Source organism: Megalobrama amblycephala, linkage group LG11 (assembly GCF_018812025.1).
Source record: "Megalobrama amblycephala isolate DHTTF-2021 linkage group LG11, ASM1881202v1, whole genome shotgun sequence".
NCBI lineage: Eukaryota > Metazoa > Chordata > Actinopteri > Cypriniformes > Xenocyprididae > Megalobrama > Megalobrama amblycephala.
Window position 1 is genome coordinate 9,351,330 of NC_063054.1, and position 22,666 is coordinate 9,373,995.

Consider the following 22,666-nt stretch of genomic DNA (forward strand, 5'->3'; position numbering starts at 1 on the left):
ATAGTAGATCGTATGGCAAATACAGTGTTCAAACGCCTCAGATACTGATACAATATCTATCCTCCCCGCCCCATTTTTTGTTTTTATTTATACACTTTGAAAACTTATAAAGTAGTAACCAGTGGCAATTTTTTATTTTATTGTAAAGTAAAACAGTACAGAAGACAGAAGTGTGCAGAAGGTATGACAGTTATTACGGGCTGTTGTAGGGACACTGTTGTCGTTGCTTTTGGTTTATAACACTGCACAAGATGTGCCTCAGGGCAGTTTAATTATAACTTTATGGCTCTTGGCCCTTCAGTTCTGTAGTTCAGTGTGAGAAACACACAGACATGGCATTAGGCCAGAGCCTAACAGTCTACCCAGAGACCAAAACCTACCCAATCCTCAAGAAGGATCCCAGCATCAGAAACAAGTGGATGGTTTTAATGGCATCGCTGATCCAGTGGTGTAAAGTATTTGAGTGATTGTAATTAGTTACTGTAGTTAAGTATCTTTTTGACTACTTTGTAGTTTTACTGAGTATCAAAGATATTAGCAGCTTTTACTCTCAACTTGACTACATTTTTGAATAAGTATATGTACAGTATATGTACAGTCTTCACATGGACGATCGCTTCAATTTATCGCTTAACGCTGTTGCGGAGACTCTCAATTCGTTCCGGTGAAATCACAAAACAAAATGCACAAAGTGTCCCTGCTTTTGATATATAATCACTGACGAACACCGGTTTAAATGAGAAAAAAATATATATATACAAAGGCGGATTAGAACCCAGAACCTCTGGCACGCTGAACAAAAATTCTACTACTAGACCATACTCTCAAGACTAAGGACATATTGTATTATAGTAGATGTAAAGATGGAACTATCATAATAAACATGAGGTCTATGTCAATAAATGTTGTGCGTTTATTATTGTAATAATACAATTCCCCCCACCACACTCATTCCTGTCCCACTAACTTTTTAAAACAATGTTGCCTCTGATAGCCACACACAAAAAATCTATTATTAATTCTTTTAGTTAAACACAAACGTTTGAACATGAATGTAAACATAACACTCCATAAAATTGATTATAAAACGTTTATGAAAGATTATCTACGAGCATGTTAATTTTGAAAGGAGACTCCCAAAATACAACTAAAATCCATACACAATAGCCTATAATTTAATTGACACTATTGTTTCATGTTTTAAATGCAGCAAACATCTCCAATCAAGTCACCATGACATCAAAATGGACGATTCTTTTTTTATATGAAGCAGAACATGTAGGCTATAACAACTTATATTTTTCTAATAATAGTGATAAAGGATACACCTGCATTAGAATTCCCCTTATAAACTTATATATTTCTTACAAAAAATATTCCAGACTGCTTGAACAACAAAACACATGTTGGTGTAGCCTACTGGTTTCATGGTTGAGCAAATCAAAACATTTCTAGCTGGTCGTAACTGCTTAAAAGCGCCCCCTGGTGGTCGTGTATGTGAATGGAACAACAGCGTTTAACCGCGAATGCTCATCGTTCCACATAATTAAGTGGAATATTAACATAACAGTGATTTTCTCTAAAGAAAAGTGAATTAAACATGAGAATCCATCAATATATTTCTATGTGGCTGTGCACACCTTTGGATTAAAGTCGAACGCGACACCTGAAACGACAGAGATCGTGAACAGGTAGGCCTACGCTTCTCGTTTTGATTGTTTGATGATTAATATAAATACTATTTTTGAAAATAATGTCGGCCTACAACTACGACTGAAACAGTTTGATGATTAAACCGTGACATAATATCGAAAGCTAAATCTTTGTAATGATAGTTTGTAAACATTATAATTTATATAGTTTGCTAATATGGTTTTTGACAACATGCAGTAAATTGAAATTAAAGTTAAAAAAAAAAGTTTAAAATGCGATGGAGGATAATTGTTTTGAAGTATATTTGATTAAATTCATGCACAAAATGTAAAATGCTAATGGTTTCAAACTCACGGTGGTAGTTTTTTTTTTTTTTTGTACTTTTTGTACTTGATTTAGTTTTGGGACAGATATGTAATAGCCTACATTTATAAACTATAACCTGTAGAAGACAAATGTGGGAATATTATATCAAAGTTTGAGAAAGCATTGAGTTACAGAAAGCAAAAAGGATTCTCCCCAGTCTCTCTTATGCTTATGTACTGTCAAAACTGTATTACAGCATTAGTTCAAGCCCAGTAAAGGAGCATCTGAAAACAGCAATAAGCTATTTAGGTAGGGTAGGCAATTTGTTTTATAAACACTTACAGTAATACTGGTTGAAACTCTCTTCACATCCTGATAGAAATCAATAAGTGGTCTAAATATTAAAAGACATACATATATCTTCTGTGGAAGTCTCATGACCAAACAATGTTCATCCAATCATTGCATTTGGTCCGCAACACTATCAACGCTGAAATGAATCTGCAGCAGTCAGGCGCTACAAGTAAGTTCTCTGTAAGTTATGTTCATTGTGAGAGTCCTTGAAGGGAGGGTGGGATCTCATGCTTTCAAATCTAACCTGCTATTGCTAGCCTCTCCGCAATTGCCTACCCTACCTTTAAATGGATGCATGCTTTTCATCAGAGAGGCAAATGCTTAAAATACCCATGAAATCAAAATGGACAATTCTTGTTTTTATGTAATATTGTAGTATTTATTATAAATGATTTATTTGTGCACATCATTATTATTTTTCAGTATGGTATTTATTTGGATGTTTACATTTGATTCTGAATGAGTTTGATAGTGCTCCGTGGCTAAAGCTAACATTACACACTGTTGGAGAGATTTATAAAGAATGAAGTTGTGTTTATGAATTATACAGACTGCAAGTGTTTAAAAAATGAAAATAACGACAGTCTTGTCTCCGTGAATACAGTAAGAAACGATGGTAACTTTAACCACATTTAACAGTACATTAGCAACATGCTAACGAAACATTTAGAAAGACAATTTACAAATATCACTAAAAATATCATGTAATCATGGATCATGTCAGTTATTATTGCTCCATCTGCCATTTTTCGCTGTTGTTCTTGCTTGCTTACCTAGTCTGATGATTCAGCTGTGCACAGATCCAGACGTTAATACTGTCTGCCCTTGTGTAATGCCTTGAACATGGGCTGGCATATGCAAATATTGGGGGCGTACATATTAATGATCTTGACTGTTACGTAACAGTCAGTGTTATGTTGAGATTCGCCTGTTCTTCGGAGGTCTTTTAAACAAATGAGATTTACACAAGAAGGAGGAAACAATGGAGTTTGAGACTCACTGTATGTCATTTCCATGTACTGAACTCTTGTTATTTAACTATGCCAAGGTAAATTAAATTTTTAATCCTAGGGCACCTTTAATACTTATTTGTGTATTGTTATTGTTTTTGGTGCTTCTTTGCATTTCTGGTTGTGTTTACCTGCATCTTTCACATAAAAGATTGAGAGGGCATCTTAAGGGCATTTCCCAACGCCTCTTAAAAATTATTTTTTCCATTATTTTCACCATGATGTTATTTTAGCATCCAAAGCAGCATATAACTGCAGTAATTGCTCATAAGAGAATTGAACAGAGACCTGCTCAGGTCCCCAGGCCACATTTTTCCTCATCTAATCGACCACTTGATTTTAGACTTTGAGTACATTAGATTTGGCCATAAAATCCTGACACTGATTATATTTACATTAGATTTCATTAGATTAAGAAATGCCCAAGAGCTGCAGTTTTCTCTAAATATGATGTACTATAGAGACAAAAGCTTTTTTTTCTGCTTTACTTTTCCCTAAAAATATATTTTTTATCACATTTAAATGGATAACTTTACATTTACACATTAACATTCATTATTTTAAATTTAAATATTTATAAACAATACATTTAATTAAATTGAAAATTAATGTTAATAAATAATTAATGTACAATATTTCATTTAATGTTACTTTTTATCAGATTTTCACACTTTTTTTTTTTTTTTTTATTTACCCTGCTAACATTTTCTCTGATCCCAATAATTGTTTTAATGAATTGAAATTTATAACATTACATTTATACATTTACATTCATTATTTAACATTTAAATATATGTAAATAATGCATTTAAATAAAATTAATGTTATTAATTAATACATTTAAATGAACAGTATTTCGTTTAATATCACATTCACGCATTTTTTTATTTGCCCTGCTAACATATTCTCTGATCCCAATATTTTTTTTTTTAATGAATTTAATTTTAAATTGATAACTTTAAATATTTGTAAATAATGCATTGCAAATGAATAGTATTTCATTTAATATTACTTTTTTTTTTTTTTACCACGTTTTCACTTTTTTTTTCTTGCCTTGCTAACATTGTCTCTGGCCCCAATATTTTTTTAAAATTAATTTAAATTGATAACTTTATATTTGTAAATTTACATTCATAATTATAATTTAAATATATGTAATTAATACATTTGAATAAATTGAAATTTAATGTAAAAAATTAATACATTTTAATAAATAGCATTTCATTTAATATTATATTTTATCACATTTTTAAACTTTTTTTTTTTTCTCATCAGATGCTTTCTTTATAAGAAAATTTGCAATATCGGCTATAAAAAAATATGACCAGTAAGCCATGGAAACCTATGTTTTTACATTACTGTAACTCATCAAAATAATTTAGGCAATTTCAACTTATAAGTTATACAAGATTCACCTCGATTTTTTTCTAAGTCAATTTAATATAATTTAAGTTGAAATTACTTATACAACCAAGTCGATTATTTTTAAACATTTAAGGCAGCAACTGAACTTAAGTTTTCAAGTCTAAATAGGTGGACATTTTTTTACAGTGTAGAAATAATACAGTTATTGTAATTATAGAGGAAAGACTGAAAAAGGATGGCACTGCTGCTGTGATGGATTGGCCTTTGACAAGAAGTTCTGGTTGTTTAGTAGCACATTTGATTATATCTTGAGAAACAGACGAAAGGGAAAACCCGGTGAGGCGTGCGTGTCTGATTGGCGGTTCATCCCGATCTTCAGTGCCACTCTGCCGCTCGTGTGCATGTCTGACTCTGCAGTTTGAGCAGTGAGTGTCTGAAAGTGTTGTGGGCATTCATGGGTCTCATGAGAGATTTGTACCCTTTGTGTGTGTAAACCCTTGTGAAATGTCTGTTTGTTGTTAAACACATGAGTGCGTGTTTACGTGAGTCTGGTCACTTTAATTGAATCTGGCCCTTGGGAAGCAGGCCGTCTCAGCTGTGGGGTTGTGATCTCATCTCAGAGTGTGACTGGGTGAGTACGCTGGCAGTCACTCACAGTCAAGTCAATATCACAGATAAATATTGCAAAGGCCTGTTCTCCGGGCTCTATGAATAATGAATGCGACCATTTTGGCTCTAAACTTGCCTGTTGTCTCGCCAGGCGTGCGTGAGCACATCTCTGTGTTTCCGCCCGTCTTCCTCTCGCTCCCTCAGTGTCTCTCTCCATCTGTGGAGGAGTACTCTCATAAACTTCTCATTATAAACTGACCTGTTTGAGAGGGATCAGAGAGATTCATAACTCTTCTGTGAGTGAGTGTGTGTGTGATTTATTGCTCGATCTCAGCAGAAAGTGACCTGGGATGGGTTCAGGAGTGTGGATCCCCAGCAGGGCTACAGACAAGATGAGCGAATGATCAAAACCTATTCGATATTGGTATATTTAGGGTTCCAAGCAGCACAAGTGCACAGTGCCCATCTGTCTGCAGGGTAAAGGCAGGCCAGCAGGAAGTCTGGGTCATGTAATGATCTTTTCACACTTGAGATTGTTCTTGTTTCACACTGATATTGTTTCATATTTCACACTGTTCATTGTTTACTTTTACCTGGTTTATGGATTAATTACTCCAGGGTTCACGACTTCACAATAACATTTGTGAACTCCGGCTTAATACTTTCTTATTTTTTTGCATACTGTATTTGTATGGTGAATAACATTGGTTGCACTGCAAAAAATTAGTTTCATGATTTATATCATAACATTTTTTCTTTTGTCAAATCAACTTGGATAATTAATGTAGTTCAGATAGCACAATATTTTGAGTTTCTGTTGATTAAACCATCGCCTTCATTGTGTTAACTCAAATTTTTAATTTCAATGAACTCAAAATTTTAAGGCAACCAGGTCACTTACTTTTTTAAGTTAAACCAGCAATTCTGTTTTACAGTGTGGTTGAGCACAGCTCACAACAGGCAAATAATACCAAATAAACAAATTTTCATTTTCTTTATTTTATATACTAAAATTAAATAGATGAAAGTTTCTGTGACTGTGCAAACAGAAACATGAATATTTAATGTTGTTTTGAAGAGATTAAGCTTATGATTGGTTGGCTGTTGCTAACAAGCTTGCTGTGTCATTGTAACACTGCATTGATTTACTCTGTTTGCCAAACATTTACAACACATTTCAATACAATACAAGGCATTTATTATAACTACTGACTAAAGAGTTTTTTTTAATGCTTTTGAAAGAAGCCACTACAGCCAAGGCTGCATTTATTTAATCACTGTAAATATTTTTACAATTTAAATGTGTATATATTTTAAAATATAATAAATTTTTTTGTGATGCAAAGGTGAATTTTCAGCATCATAACTCCAGTATTCAGTGTCACATGATTCTTCAGAGAATCAATGGCTGATTTGCTGCTCAAGAAAACATTTGTTCTGCTTAATATCTTCATAGAAACTGTTATGCACTTTTTCAGGATTCTTTAATTTAATATTTTTTTTTATTACAGATATTGTGTAACTAAAATACTATTGTTAACCAGGAAAACAACAACAAAAACATAATAATAAAAAACCTGCAATACAGAGGGACTCTTATTTTGAAACGTCTATGATATGGCTGCTTCATCAAAAAGATGATTTAGATAAAATATGCACTCATACAACCATATACAAAATATTACAATATAAACACCATGAAGTAAACATTGTAAACAGCTTTTTTACTTGAGAATAGCCTTTACATTAGGTTACATATATACAGTATATATATATATATATATATATATATATATATATATATATATATGTATAATATAGGCTATATATATGATATATATTATATAATATAGGCTATATATATATATATATATATATATATATATATATATATATATATATATATATATATATATATATATATATATATATATATATATATATATATATATATAGCCTGCAAGGCCTTATATATATATATATATATATATATATATATATATATATATATATATATATATATATATATATAAAACCTTGCAGGTCCATAAAGTAATACATGGCCTTTCAATAGGTATACTGTTTCCTATTATAATTTCTTGGAAATCTTTAATTTTTTTTTTTTTTTTTTTATCAAAATGAATAGGGCAAATACTTCCAGAACCAGTAATGCTTAAAAAGTGTGGTCACTGTTGCACTCTATTGTGTCTTTTTTTTTTCTTAAAGTGACAGTACACTTTTTACGGAGACAGTCCTCCTTTCATAACCTGAGGTAATGTTCCTTGCACATGGACAAAATGGTGTCCACAATGGCTCTTTGTGGGAATTGAACCAAAATACCGACTTTCTACTTGTCAGTGAGCTTTAACCGGTTTGCCACACCACCCCCACGTTATTTGAATTCAATAGCCAAATGTAATGAAGAACACATCAGAATCAACATAACATGCTTCAAGCGTCTCTGCATTGTTTTTCTAAGTAAAACTTGTGGACAGCAACGGTATCCAGAGCATCCACAGCTATGGTAATTTCTCTTTCTTTTCTTTTTTGCCTTGGACCCTATTGATTGCAGCTTTTGGCTACATTTCCTATTATCATTTCTGCCTAAAGGTTACAACTGCCCCATTCAGGGTTTTTTTTTTTTTTTTTTTGAATTTACTGCTGATAAAAAACTTTATGCCACCTGTTGTCAATTAGCATTCAGAGAGATTGTTTCGCTCTCTCTCTCTCTCAAATGCAGTGGCATCAGTCGTAATAGCATCATCAGTCTTTTCTAATGAGTTTATTTCTTTTGTCGGTATGAGCAAACACTTTCTGATCTGAGTGATGACTATATGAAATCATTTGAAACTGTATTTGATAAACATTTCATTTAATTCATTTCTGTGCTTGCGTGCCGCTTGACTCGTGCACAGAAATGATTCTCATGACAAGCTATTAAGACATCACAATAGTCTGGGGAGAGTTGGGCTCTCTTACGCTGAAGCGGTTGCTGAGGTACTGTTGTTGTGGCAACCGGCTCTCTGTGCCCTTGAACGGAGGATAACTCTGGCCTAACAGGGCAGGGTTAGTGCGCTTTGATTGACAGTGTGCTTCTAGAAAGGTGTTGTGCGTGGGTTAGAAATAAGCCTCCCCACTGGGTGGCTTAAAGGGTCTTGCATGGACTACAGAGCCAAAACTGCCTTTACATGGAAAATAGATTGTTGCTGCGGGAGGAACAACCAATAGATGAGTTAGTGACACAGACATCTGCTTGACAGAATCATCTGTTCACTCAGAAAAGAGAGAGGTCAAGACAGGAAAGGGAACATGGGAGTGACAGATGTGACAGTAGACTGGATGTTGTGTCTCAGGGCACTGGGGTGATTTATCAGAGTAACAAACAGTTTTTAGTTAAAACCATGGGTTAAATAAGGATTTTGGAGGTAACATCTGCTGGTTATTCTGGTGTTCTACCTGTAAGATATGACATGGCCATCCTTCCATCCCCAAAAAGCATAGCCTAATTATACAGTGTTTGGGAAAGTTACTTTTAAAAGTAATCCATTACAATATTGTATTACTCCCTAAAAGATTAATTGCGTTACACTGTCGGCTGGAGTGACTGCGGTTACGCCCACTGAGTGGCAGCATTGGTTTTCAGCGTGAAAGCTGCGAAAAACACAATATCAAACACATTCAAAATATGAAAGAGCTTTGAGATTGACTGTACAAATAGATTTGACAAGAAATCTGAGGTATATTTTTACAGACTGCCGAAACCTAAAGAAAAGAGAAGCAAATAGCTTGCTGCAATTCATAGATACAACTGGACTCCAGGCAGCAAAATGTGAATTTGCAGTTATCATTTTGTCAATATGTTGAATTTTGGGGTAAAATCATACCCTTTACATTGTATTGGTATATATTGTATTGACAACTCATCAATTAAATATTTACCTTCTTTTATTCTGCATAATTTGGTGTCTTTAAATAAACACTGACAAAAAATATACGTTTTAGGACTGGATGATGTAACATTGATATAAGTGATCACCCAGATTTAGACCTACATATGAAGAGTTTGGTTCCAAAACGCAATAAATGCCATGTAAAAAAAATAAAAATAATTGAGTTTCCACCAAAATCAGTATTGTATCTGGTCGGTATTGAAAAGTCATTTATTAATTTTGCACAAAATGCTTTATCCGCCGTGTTATTCTGTCATGTTTTCTCCCTTTCTTTCCAAAATGCGACAAACGGCAGTCTCCCTTCTCTGCAGAATGCGACATATCCGCTCAACCAATCACAGCGCACCATTCCAGGCACTGTAAACAGTAATGGTGGCGCTCTGAATACACCCGGAGTCCTTATCTACTTTGTGCTTTGTGATCACCAAAAACAGAAAAATGAATAATTTTGACGGCATTGATGAACCTGTGGTGGTTTCTGCGGTGGAGAAGAAACACAAGTCATCGAAATGTAATCATTTACATGAGGAGATTAAGAAGATGAGGCACTCAAGTAATTTAGAACATTAACAAGATGACTCGTTGAATTCATTTTGGGAGCGATGACTGAATGTATTTTTAGTCAAATGCCTGTATAAAAGATTAGTATTGACAAAGTTCAGAGGCTGTCATACTTTGTTGTGTATTTTCAATATGAAAAATAACTTTTATATTGATGGATTAATTGCATTTAAAAAAAAAAAAAAAAAAAAAAAAAAAAAAAAAAAACGTGTCATGGATTTATTGCATTTTGGGAAAAAAATTATATGTTTTTATAATAAACTTTTGAAAACCAAAATCTAGATTTGAATTTGTAATGTCTTTATAACCAAAAGATGCTATGTGAAAGTTTGAAACAGAAAATAGTGGTTTTCATCTGGCCACTTTCTTGGTAAAGAAAACACATTTTTACTCAAATTAATCAAAATGGATTTTTTGGTGTTTTGGAACCAAACTCTTCATATATTGTATTTATATAAAGCGTTCACAGGCAAATTTTCTTTATGTATTTCCTCGGCATCGAAATCAGGCACATATAAATGTCTGGAAATGCCATTACTGGTCTTTGGTAAGTTGTAACAGGAACACTATCGAGCGAGTCCAACCTTTAGTTTAATAATTTGTTTTACTTGTGTTTTACTCATGTTTTACTCATGTTTACGCAGTTTCCCCTATTAAATCCAGTCATGCAGCAGGCTCTTTTGCCACTCAGTCTGCTTGAGTGGGCGTGTTCTGGCGGGAAAGTCACGTCAGTGCATACCCTCTATAACAAGCCTATAACCGAGCATACTTGTTATATACTAGTTTGACATGACAGAAGAAAATGGAAAAGTTTTGTATAGGCTTTCAAAATACTTCCTCACCTTGCTCATCTTCTGAGTGGACATTTCTCTGACCCGCTGCGAGTGAAAAGGAACGCATGCAAAATCTGAGGTAAAGCGAAATGATTTTATTTTCCGCTCCAGATATATATATAGAAAAAAAATATTTTAAAATGTAACATTGTTATGATGGTAATTTAAAGTAGCCTTTGTAAAATAAAGCAAAAAATGTAAACAATTAGTATTTCCAATCGACTAGCAGCACCAGTATCGTTTAATCGACTAATCAAATAGTCTCGTACATCCCTATCTAGAACTACAATAACCATCATGTTCACACATCGCACACAACGCCGCTGCATTTCTCTCATTGCGACAGGAGAGCTGTCAGACAATAAATAGGAAAACCAAGTAACTTGTGTTACACATTTGAAAATGTAACTCAGACATTGTGTTTTAAATATAAAAGTAATGTGTTACTGTAATTGTTACTTGAAAAAAATGATTACATAACTCTTGTAATGTGTTATTCCCAACACTTGTCTGTGTGAATCAGAAGCCAGAAGTTGTGACTTTCTTTACTTCAATAATGTGATGTATGAGTAAAACAGAATAGCGGTGCTTGATTTTAGGGCATCTCCTTTCCATATATGTCAACAGCTATATAGCTCAAATTAATACTACTGTAGCATTTTATGCCTGCTTTAAAATGAATGAACAAAAAACTAAAATATAATATTTATATATTATACAAATATAATGCTCATTTCAATCAATTAAAAATTAAAATATATATTATATTCTAAAATATATATATATATATATATATATATATATATATATATATATTCACATTTTCAATTAAAAAAAAAAAAAAAAAAAAAAAAAAAAAAAAAAAAAAAATATATATATATATATATATATATATATATATATATATATATATATATATATATATATATATATATATATATATAAAAAAAATATATATATATATATATATATTCACACCCCTCACATTTTTGTAAATATTTTATTATATCTTTTCATGTGACAACACTGAAGAAATTACACTTTGCTTCAATATAAAGTAGTGAGTGTACAGCAAAATAACACACAGCCATTAATGTCTAACCCACAAAAGTGAGTATACCCCAGAGTGAAAATGTCCAAATTGGGCCCAAAGTGTCAATATTTTGTGTGGCCACCATTATTTGGGACTCCAGGTTACCACTGCAGTCCTCTTCCACTTCTCCATGACGACATCACGGAGCTGGTGGATTTTAGAGACCTTGCGCTCCTCCACCTTCCGTTTGAGGATGCCCACAGATGCTCAGTAGGGTTTAGCAAGGCAGTGGTTCTTTAGCAAGGCAGTGGTCGTCTTGGAGGTGTGTTTGGTGTCATTATCATGTTGGAATACTGCCCTGCGGCCCAGTCGCCGAAGGAAGGGGATCATGCTCTACTCATTCATGGTTCCCTCAATGAACTGTAGCTCCCCAGTGCCGGCAGCACTCATGCAGCCCCATACCATGACACTCCTACCACTATGCTTGACTGTAGGCAAGACACACTTGTCTTTGTACTCCTCACCTGGTTGCCGCCACACACGCTTGACACCATCTGAACCAAATAAGTTTATCTTGGTCTCATCAGACTACATGACATGGTTCCAGTAATCCATGTCCTTTGTCTGCTTGTCTTCAGCAAACTGTTTGCGGGCTTTCTTGTGCATCATCTTTAGAAGAGGCTTCCTTCTGGGATGACAGCCTTGCAGACCAATTTGATGCAGTGTGCGGCGTATGGTCTGAGCACTGACATGCTGACCCCGACCCCTTCAACCTCTGCAGCAATGCTGCCAGCACTCATACGTCTATTTCCCAAACACAACCTCTGGATATGACGCTGAGCACGTGCACTCAACTTCTTTGGTCGACCATGGCGAGGCCTGTTCTGAGTGGAACCTGTCCTGTTAAACCGCTGTATGGTCTTGGCCAGCGTGCTGCAGCTCAGTTTCAGGGTCTTGGCAATCTTCTTATAGCCCACGCCATCTTTATGTAGAGCAACAACTCTTTTTTCAGATCCTCAGAGAGTTCTTTGCCATGAGGTGCCATGTTGAACTTCCAGTGACCAGTATGAGAAAGTGAGAGCGATAACACCAAATTTAACACACCTGAGACCTTGTAACACTAACGAGTCACATGACAGGGAGAGAAAATGGCTAATTGGGCCCAATTTGGACATTTTCACTTAGGGGTGTACTCACTTTTGTGGCCAGCGGTTTAGACATTAATGGCTGTGTGTTGAGTTATTTTGAGGGGACAGCAAATTTACACTGTTATACAAGCTGTACACTCACTACTTTACATTGTAGCAAAGTGTCATTTCTTCAGTGTTGTCACATGAAAAGATATAATAAAATATTTACAAAAATGTGAGGGGTGTACTCACCTCTGTGAGATACTGTATATAATATATATAAAATGGAGGAGGAACCTGAGCCAGACTTTTGACTTGGCCCAGGCAACCATTCATAACACCTTAGCTGCTCACTTTTTCCCAGAAAATATACAAATCTGTATGTTGAGTATTTTCTTTCTCTCTTAATAATGGTCGTTTCATGTGTTTTTTGTTTTTTTTACTGCTTCTGCTAGTGAGGGCTTGTGAGCTTGTCAGGTATATTTTGTGTGTTTAGTGTGTACTTGTACATTGCTGCACGTGTAAACGCAGTTATGTCAGAGCACCTGTACCAAAGCACGTGTCTCTTGTATGTGATTTTTGCATTCAAGGCCATTTATATGATGTTGTCACAAGCATCTGCAGTTGCATAACTGCCAACTGCCAAGCAACAGTTACATCTCTAACAGCACAGTGAATGTGAGAAAAGAAAATTGGAAAAGAGATGAAGAGAGTGAGTGAATGGACATCTGGTGTGTTTATTAAGACCATTTTATTACTGATCGTACATAAAAACTGTTAAGTTTATCATTGACTAGTTTACACATCGAGTATTTTTTGTGTTCAATTGAAAACTTTATTTAAATGAATGCAAATTTGCATAAGTTATTGTTATTAAGTATATAAGTTATTTGCATATTATTTTGCAAATGTTTCAATTTTTAATGGAAAACAAGTAAAAAATACTGATTTAAGAGAAAAAATTGTAAAGAGTGAGTTTGTATCCGTTTTCCTCTGGTACTTGGTCAAATGTAACACTGAGGTGCATTTTTGGGTGTGAAAAGTAGTGGAGTATTCATCAAACACCCATCCAGAGTGAATCAGTCAAATGAACTGCATTTGAGTTCATCCCAGTGAACCAGATTCCCTCTCCACATGTGCATAAACAAGCTGTGTCACATAGGAATATATAGCCGCCCACTTTCTTATTCTGCAAAACATTTAAATGCTGTAGCTTGTGATCTTTTAGAAACTGTTTTCATTTCAGGCCAAGAGGGAATAGGAGATAAATAGCACAGTTGCAGGAGCGGGAGTTCAGGGACAGAGAAGAGCCAAGAGGCGAAATGAACAGATAAAGGATGAAGTTTGCCGCTCAGGATCAGGCTGCATGTCTGCAGGCAGCGTCACGATGGAAGTGAGAGTGACAGTTTGGTCAGAAACAGTTTAGCTATCCTTAAACATGGCCGCCCACGGGGAGAAAGTCTTGCGTTTCAGGTCGAAGGAGCACATCGCCGAGATGTTTGGAATAAATGGGCTTATCAGAGCTTTTTAGAAAGCAGTTTTATATCTTCAAAGAGTCAGTAAGTCAGTGAGAGCACGTATGCTTGAAAAAAATGCAATGCCAGCCTGCTGCTCATGCCTACTGTAAGAACCGGGAAAAAATGTTGAGTAGATTGTTTACTGTAGCCAGTGTTCATTAAACAGATGATTCATCCAGACACAAGATGAGTTCAGATCCAACACACAAGAACACTTCTGCATATGATTAACTTTTTTTTTGTGTGCTTTTTTTGAGTCGTTTTGTCCTTGAAGATGCTTGGGACCCAGGGAATGGATGCCAGCAGGGTCTGAGCTGGTTCTAAATCAACCAAAAATGAATGTTTGTGCTATTTTAAGATATATTGAACATAATTTTTTTTCACTCTAAACCCCATGTCATTCAGATAGCTCCAAATAGGCACTGTTCATTTGTTCTCGGTTTGTGCTGTTAAAGTGCCCCTATTATGCTATTTTAAAGGTTCCTAATTTTGTTTTGGAGGTCTTATATAACAGGTTTACATGCATTAAAGGTCAAAAAACGCTTTAATTTTCTCATAATTTACGTTGCACATCACTACATTTCTCAGACGGCTCATTCCATGATTCAGTCTCTCTAAATTCCTCCTTTCCGTGAGCCTACTCTGCTCTGATTGGTCGGACGGCCCAGTCTGTTGTGATTGATCTAATGCTTACAGCGCGTGTGGAAACAAAACGCCCATTACCATTGCTGAACTTCAGCTCTGGAGGCTTCCTAAAGCTAAGCGATTGTACACACTGTAAAGACGGTAACAATGGCGTCGATTTTACCATATCAATCTGAGCGTGAGTCCAATGATGAAACGTTGCAAGAACTAGTTATTCAGCCTAAACCTCCATCACAAGAACGACTTGAGCAGGACGTTTCTCTACTCAGTTTGACATACAATATGAGATGTTGCTACTGTAAATCCTTACCATCAGCATTAACAAGTGCATGTCCATCAACAAACCAATGTGTACAGTAAGTGAGTACACCCTTCACATTTCAGCAACCATTTTAGTATATATTCTCAAGGCACAATACTATAGAAATGAAACTTGGATATATTTTAGAGTAGTCAATGTGCTGCTTGTATAGCAGTATAGATTTACTGTCCTCTGAAAATAACTTAACATACAGCCATTATTGTCAAAAATAGCTGGCAACAAAAGTGAGTAAACCCTAAGTGATTACAGTTGTATGTTCTTTAACCATGCAAAGTCACATGTCCTTTTCATCATGTTCATGTTTTTGTCTGCTTGACGGGACCATTCAAATGTGTGGATCTTGTATTAGAGCAGTTAAAATTTGGTGCTTTGAGTAGAATTCTCTCATACTGATCACTGGATGTTCAACATGGCACCTCATGGCAAAGAACTCTCTGAGGATTTGAGAATTAGAATTGTTGCTCTCCACAAAGATGGCCTAGGCTATAAAAAGATCGGTAACACCTTGAAACTGAGTTACAGCACAGTGGCCAGGGTCATAGAGAGATGTTTTCCAATATGGGTTCCACTCGGAACAGGCCATAGAAGTTGAATCAAAGAAGTTGAGAAGCTGTCTTCAAAAAACAAATGCACGAGTGCTGCCAGCATTGCTTTAGAGGTTGCAGAAGCGGAATGTCAGCTTGTCAGCGCTCAGACCATATGCCGCACACTGCAACAAGTCGGTTTGCATGGCCGTCATCCCAGAAGGAAGCCTCTTCTGAAGCTGGCTCACAAGAAAGCCCGCAAACAGTTTGCTGAAGACAACCTGTCCAAGAGCATGAATTACACTAGAGGGCGCTTTTAGCGTCTCTATGACGCAAAAACACTAGAAATTAAATTTAGCATTTTTAAATATTAAAAAAACCAAGTTGTATATCATTTATATTAGGGCTGCACAACGATTAATTGCGATTAATCGCTTGCAAAATAAAAGTCTGTCTTACGTAATATATGTGTGTGTTCTGTGTATATTAATTATGTATATATAAATACATGCACATACATGTATATATTTAAGAAAAAATATATATTTATATGTAATCTAAAATATATAAAATATGTATATTTATTTATACATTTGTATATTTTTTTAATTTATACATGTATGTGCATGTATTTATATATACATAATTATTATACACAGAACACACACATATATTATGTAAACACAGACTTTTATTTTGCAAACGATTAATCGCGATTAATCGTTGTGCAGCCCTAATTTATATTATTTTTAATAAAATAATAATCTTGCATAAGGAAAATTAGCTTGTGTCTGCTAATTCTATCCATCAGTGTTAAAATAAAAAAGGAAGAAACAGCATTTTCAAATTTCATTTCTGGTTTAAAAAACGAAAAAGGAATGGACGCAAAAGTACACGGACCTAGAGCACACACACTTTTTTATAATTTTTTGCAGTGAAAAGTTGCTGATTATTTTTTTTGTTTTGTTTTGTTTTGGTTTGTGTTTTGCATTTTTGTTTTGTTTTTTTGTTTTTGTTTTTGTTTTTGTTTTGGTGTAAAATGCCAGTGGAGAGAGGACAGGTAATGATGTGAGAATGAGACGAGGAAATGACATGAGCTGATTTCAAACTTGTGTTGCTCTTCATGAGCACCGCAGCTCAATGTCAGAATGTACCTGCTCACCAGTAGGTCACGGCTCAAACTGCTGTTGAGCTTTAGTACAAATGTGTATAATGAAGTCTGTGCTTGTATGCATTTTGATTGCATGTGTTGTGTACCTTACCGGCAGTGTTTTAATTTAATCTGCTCGTGCACTGTGGGAAATGGCCTGTTGTTAAGGGAGGTCTCTGTGGTGACGGCTCTGTTGCTATAGTGGCAGTGGTTTAATGGTGTGGAGTACATTAGCACTGACTGATCTGTAAATATGTCTGCTTTCTGCTGCCTCAGCACCCCCTGACATCCACATGGATCAAACTGCTGCAATGCTTCACTATGCACTCAATCACTCCCTCTCTCCCTCTTTCTCTGTCACTCGCTCCACTTCCGCAATTCACAATCCCATTTTTTTTCTTTCTCTTTGTGGGAAAAGATCCTTAGATCATTGTGTTACAAAATATAAGGCGAACACACAGATTTTGTCATCCTCAGGGATGCATTACTGCGCCATTCACCTGGCTGAGAGCGTATTTAGCAGTGGCCTTGTGGATTTTTTTCTCTGTCATAATTCTTTTCAAATGATGAATGAGATGGGGTTGAATGCCCTCAGAGTGCATTTGATTCAACTGTGACATTTCAGGAGCATGAATGTGCAGAAATATGGAGAACCGTGTGGCTTTTCTCTCCTCCAACATCACTCTTAGTGGATTTGCTAATGAGAAAGAGCTTCTAGCTTGTGCGTGTGAAATTTGGCCTTGCTCTGGGTACAAAGCATGGGAGAAAAACAAGTTGCTGTTATGTAACTGCTTTTCTTTGGAGTTTATGAACCTGGTAAATACTGTTTTTATTATGCTGGATAAAGTAGACATTAGTTTCATTTAGATAATAGCCTTCACAGTGTGCAATTCACTCGGTTGGATAATGTGCAGCAGCAGGGGGAGCAGCCTTGGTGTTCTGCAGATCTTGATTGTGGGTATTAATAAAAATAGCAGTTATTACCCCCCAGATAAGACTCTTTATGGTTCCTAATTACATTATACCATATTATACCTCATTATTCTGTTAGTTTTGATCACATATTGTGTTCTGATGTTCATATGACAATCATTTTAGAATATTAGTCTGCGACAAGACCACCATATCTCTTGGGCTATGTTTAAAATCTGCTTCATACTACGGTAACGTTAATAATCGCATCCATGAACATGATTTCTTCCCGAGTCCTATCCCAATTCTTTTCCACAGGCCGTTGAGGTGAAGACCACATGTCCCAAGATTCTGCACTCAAACTTGCCGTCATCAAGCGACACCTTTGTTTTGAATAGGCTTCTAGCGACCTCTAGCGGACAGAAAATATTACATATTGTACCTTTAAGTACTACTAAAGAAGAATTTTTAGAATATTAAAGGTGCCATCGAACGTTTTTTTTACAAGATGTAATATAAGTCCCCCACCTCCATAAGGTGTCCCCTGAATGTGTCTGTGAAGTTTCAGCTCAAAATACCCCATAGATTTTTTTAAATAAATTTTTTTAGCTGCCTATTTTGGGGCATCATTAAATATGAGCCGATTTATGCTGTGCGGCTCCTTTAAATCTCGTGTTCTCCGCCCACGGAGCTCGCGCTTGCCTTAAACAGTGCCTAAACAAAGTTTAGACAGCTAATATAACCCTCAAATGGATCTTTACAAAGTGTTCGTCATGCATGCATCGGATTATGTGAGTATTGTATACTGTTATATTGTTTACATTTGATTATGAGTGAATTTGAGGCTGTGCTCCGTGGCTAACGGCTAATGCTACACTGTTGGAGAGATTTATAAAGAATGAAGTTGTATTTATGCATTATACAGACTGCAAGTGTTTAAAAATGAAAATAGCGACAGCTCTTGTTTCCGTGAATACAGTAAGAAACGATGGTAACTTTAACCACATTTAACAGTACATTAGCAACATGCTAACGAAACATTTAGAAAAACAATTTACAAATATCACTAAAAATATCATGTAATCATGGATCATGTCAGTTATTATTGCTCCATCTGCCATTTTTCGCTATTGTTCTTGCTTGCTTACCTAGTCTGATGATTCAGCTGTGCACATCCAGACGTTAATACTGCCTGCCCTTGTCTAATGCCTTTCATAATGTTGGGAACATGGGCTGGCATATGCAAATATTGGGGGCGTACACCCCGACTGTTACGTAACAGTCGGTGTTATGTTGAGATTCGCCTGTTCTTCGGTGGTCTTTTAAACAAATGAGATTTACATAAGAAGGAGGAAACAATGGAGTTTGAGACTCGCTGTATGTCATTTCCATGTACTGAACTCTTGTTATTCAACTATGCCAAGATAAATTCAATTTTTCATTCGATGGCACCTTTAAGTACAAAATTAGTGTGTGAAAATAGTACATTTATAGAAATGTACTTTTTTTCCACCTGCGCATCCAGGGTGAAGCACTGCCTCTTGTGGTCAGTAAGAAAGAAATAGAACGAGAGTTACGCAAGTTCGTAAGTTCTGGATGACCGCCAGAGCACCCTGTCACTCGGGAGTCTATAGGCGAGAAGATTCTGTAGAGACAGTTTGCTGGATGTCACAGGGTTAAATTGGGGCATCCCCATGACATTCCAGGTTATGTGATGACTTTGTTGTTATTAGACTCGACCTGTGCCTGAGCAAGAGAGATAATATCCAGTGTGAAGCACTGCCTCTGGCAGTCATCCAGAACTCATAGAACCACAGTTCCATATGTAACTCTCGATTTAGGCATCACATCATCAATGTGATGTTTAGGGATAGGGATGTGCCCAAAGCCGAACACCATATTCGGAAAGGCATGGATAATGGCTTCAAACGAATAACAAATTCTACCAAATAATAGGACAAATATTCGACAGACCCATTCACTCCTTGAGTTTGCTGGATAACAGGTGAGCCAGGGAATAGCATAGCACGATATTATACATAAACATCTGAAAGAAATGTGTGAACACATTTGATCTTACAGGCGTTGTTTGATCTATTACTTAGTTTGAAATGTTGGACTTTCAAGGGATTTTCTGTTCATTTCTCTGGCTTTACTATCTGAGCTGCTGGAATGTGTCAGTTTCATCCTGTCTGTATCTCTGAAATGTTTGGCCAAGTTTTGAAGTGACTTCAGCCAGACTCGGGTGTTTGTTTTATTATAGAGAAATTCTCAAGTGTTTAGGCCTTCGTAGAGCTCATCTCAATGGCATTTAAGCTGGAGCAATTCCCCTTGAGAGTGTGAGTCTAATGTTTACTGTGTGTGAGTGAGGTGAATGGGAGCAGAGAGTGGGAGTGCGTTGAAAAGGTTAAGATTTGATGTGATAAAAACCCCCCTCCCAGCCCCCAGTCCGCTCGCTGCACTGAGCTGTTATGGTAATTAACAGATAACCTTTAATGAGGTGTCGACCTCGTTAGGCCCTTAACGAGGAAAATGTCACCCCGCTGTGGCATTCTAACAAGGAGGGGGACATTGGAGGGACATGTGGACACAAGATGATGTCACTCGGGGTGACAGCGGTGTTGACCGAACTGTTATTGTCTAAATGTCATCTGAGCATTGTGTCCAGCAGGCTCTTCAATGATGGAAATAGGGGCCTTGAATCAGAACTGTGTCTCATAAATGCATAAGTGGCTTATGATTTCCAATCAGGGATGCGTTCGCAAGTAATTTGTAGCTCAGCGTGTGTTTTTTAAGCTTTCCAAGCTCTTATATATACTGCAACAGTGCCCGTCCCCCTTTTCAGTGGTGCTGGTTTTGGAAGAATTTATTTTTCCCCATAGGGATTTTACAAAAATTATTATAAGCCATGTACCAAGCCAATCAGCTATGAGGTGAATCACAGCACAAGCACAAAATATTTTGAAAATCAGACAAAAAGATAAAGGAACAAGTCTGCACTTTAAAGGTGCCCTAGAATCAAAAATTGAATTTACCTTGGCATAGTTAAATAACAAGAGTTCAGTACATGGAAATGACATACAGTGAGTCTCAAACTCCATTGTTTCCTCCTTCTTATATAAATCTCATTTGTTTAAAAGACCTCCGAAGAACAGGCGAATCTCAACATAACACTGACTGTTACTCTAACAGTCGGGATCATTAATATGTATGACCCCAATATTTGCATATGCCAGCCCATGTTCAAGGCATTACACAAGGGCAGCCAGTATTAACGTCTGGATCTGTGCACAGCTGAATCATCAGACTAGGTAAGCAAGCAAGAACAACAGCGAAAAATGGCAGATGGAGCGATAATAACTAACATGATCCATGATAACATGATATTTTTAGTGATGTTTGTGAATTGTCTTTCTAAATGTTTCGTTAGCATGTTGCTAATGTACTGTTAAATGTGGTTAAAGTTACCATCGTTTCTTACTGTATTCACGGAGACAAGACTGTCGTTATTTTCATTATTAATCACTTTTACACAGTCTGTATAATTCATAAACACAACTTCATTCTTTATAAATCTCTCCAACAGTGTGAAATGTTAGCTTTAGCCATGGAGCACCATCAAACTCATTCAGAATCAAATGTAAACATCCAAATAAATACAATACTCACATGATCCGACGCATGCATGCAGTATGCATGACGAACATCTTGTAAAGATCCATTTGAGGGTTATATTAGCTGTGTGAACTTTGTTTATGCACTGTATTATAGTCAGTATAGTAGTCATATAGTCATTATAGAGCTCGGGAGGGCAGGGAGCGCGAGATTTAAAGGGGCCGCAGCCTGAATTGGTGCATAGTTAATGATGCCCCAAAATCGGCAGTTAAAAAAATTAATTTAAAAAAAATCTATGGGGTATTTTGAGCTGAAACTTCACAGACACATTCAGGGGACACTTTAGACTTATATTACATCTTGTAAAAACTGGTTCTAGGGCACCTTTAAAGGGGTCATGAACTGCATTGTTTTATAATGTTTCCTGGGGTGCACATATAATGTTAGTATGCATTTTACATCAAAAATTGTCATAATTTAGAAATAAAAGGCATTTTTCTTACCCTGATTTTAGCCCTATTATTCGAACGCTCAGTTTTAAAGTATTAGTTCACTTTCGAATGAAAATTACCCCAAGCTTTACTCACCCTCAAGCCATCCTAGGTGTGTATGACTTTCTTCTTTCTGATGAACACAATCAGATAAATATTAATAAATATCCTGATGCATCCAAGCTTTATACTGGTAGTGAGCGTTACAAAACGAGTATGAGCTGAAGAAAGTGTCTCCGTCCACATCCATCCATCCATCAATACAGTTTTTCTCAGTTGCTTTGGTGCATTTCTCACATCACTATTTACATTTGCACAACAGTTAGTTCAACCTCCACAACATTTAGTCATTTGTGCACATCATAGTAGCAATTTCTCATTCCTTCAAACAAATTGCAAATGCTTTTGGACATGCATCAATTGCTTTCATACAACTCTCTGCTGTTTTAACTATATTGTGAATGCTGAATAGTCATTCCATATAAAACTAATAGTCCTCATTTCATTGCTTGAGTCATTACATACAAAAATGTTGAACTAGTTGTCAAACTCTGTCAAGCAAATTTTACACATTTTTTTTTTTTTTTTATCTTTTTTTTTTTCCTGAAAATGTCTCCTAAATTGAACCATTTCAATTTAGGTGAATCTCAACTTTCACTGATGAGAAGGGGTGTGTGAAGCATTAG

At 35.9% G+C, this 22,666-nt stretch overlaps 1 protein-coding gene across 1 annotated transcript in view; it reads left to right on the forward strand.

Annotated features, from left to right (window-relative positions):
• Positions 1 to 1,485: 1,485 nt before the first annotated feature.
• dab1a (DAB adaptor protein 1a) overlaps positions 1,486 to 22,666 on the forward strand; it is a 582,896-nt gene continuing 561,715 nt past the window's right edge. The window contains 1 exon segment of the mRNA XM_048208606.1: positions 1,486 to 1,691. The gene's annotated coding sequence lies outside the window, so the exon portion shown is untranslated.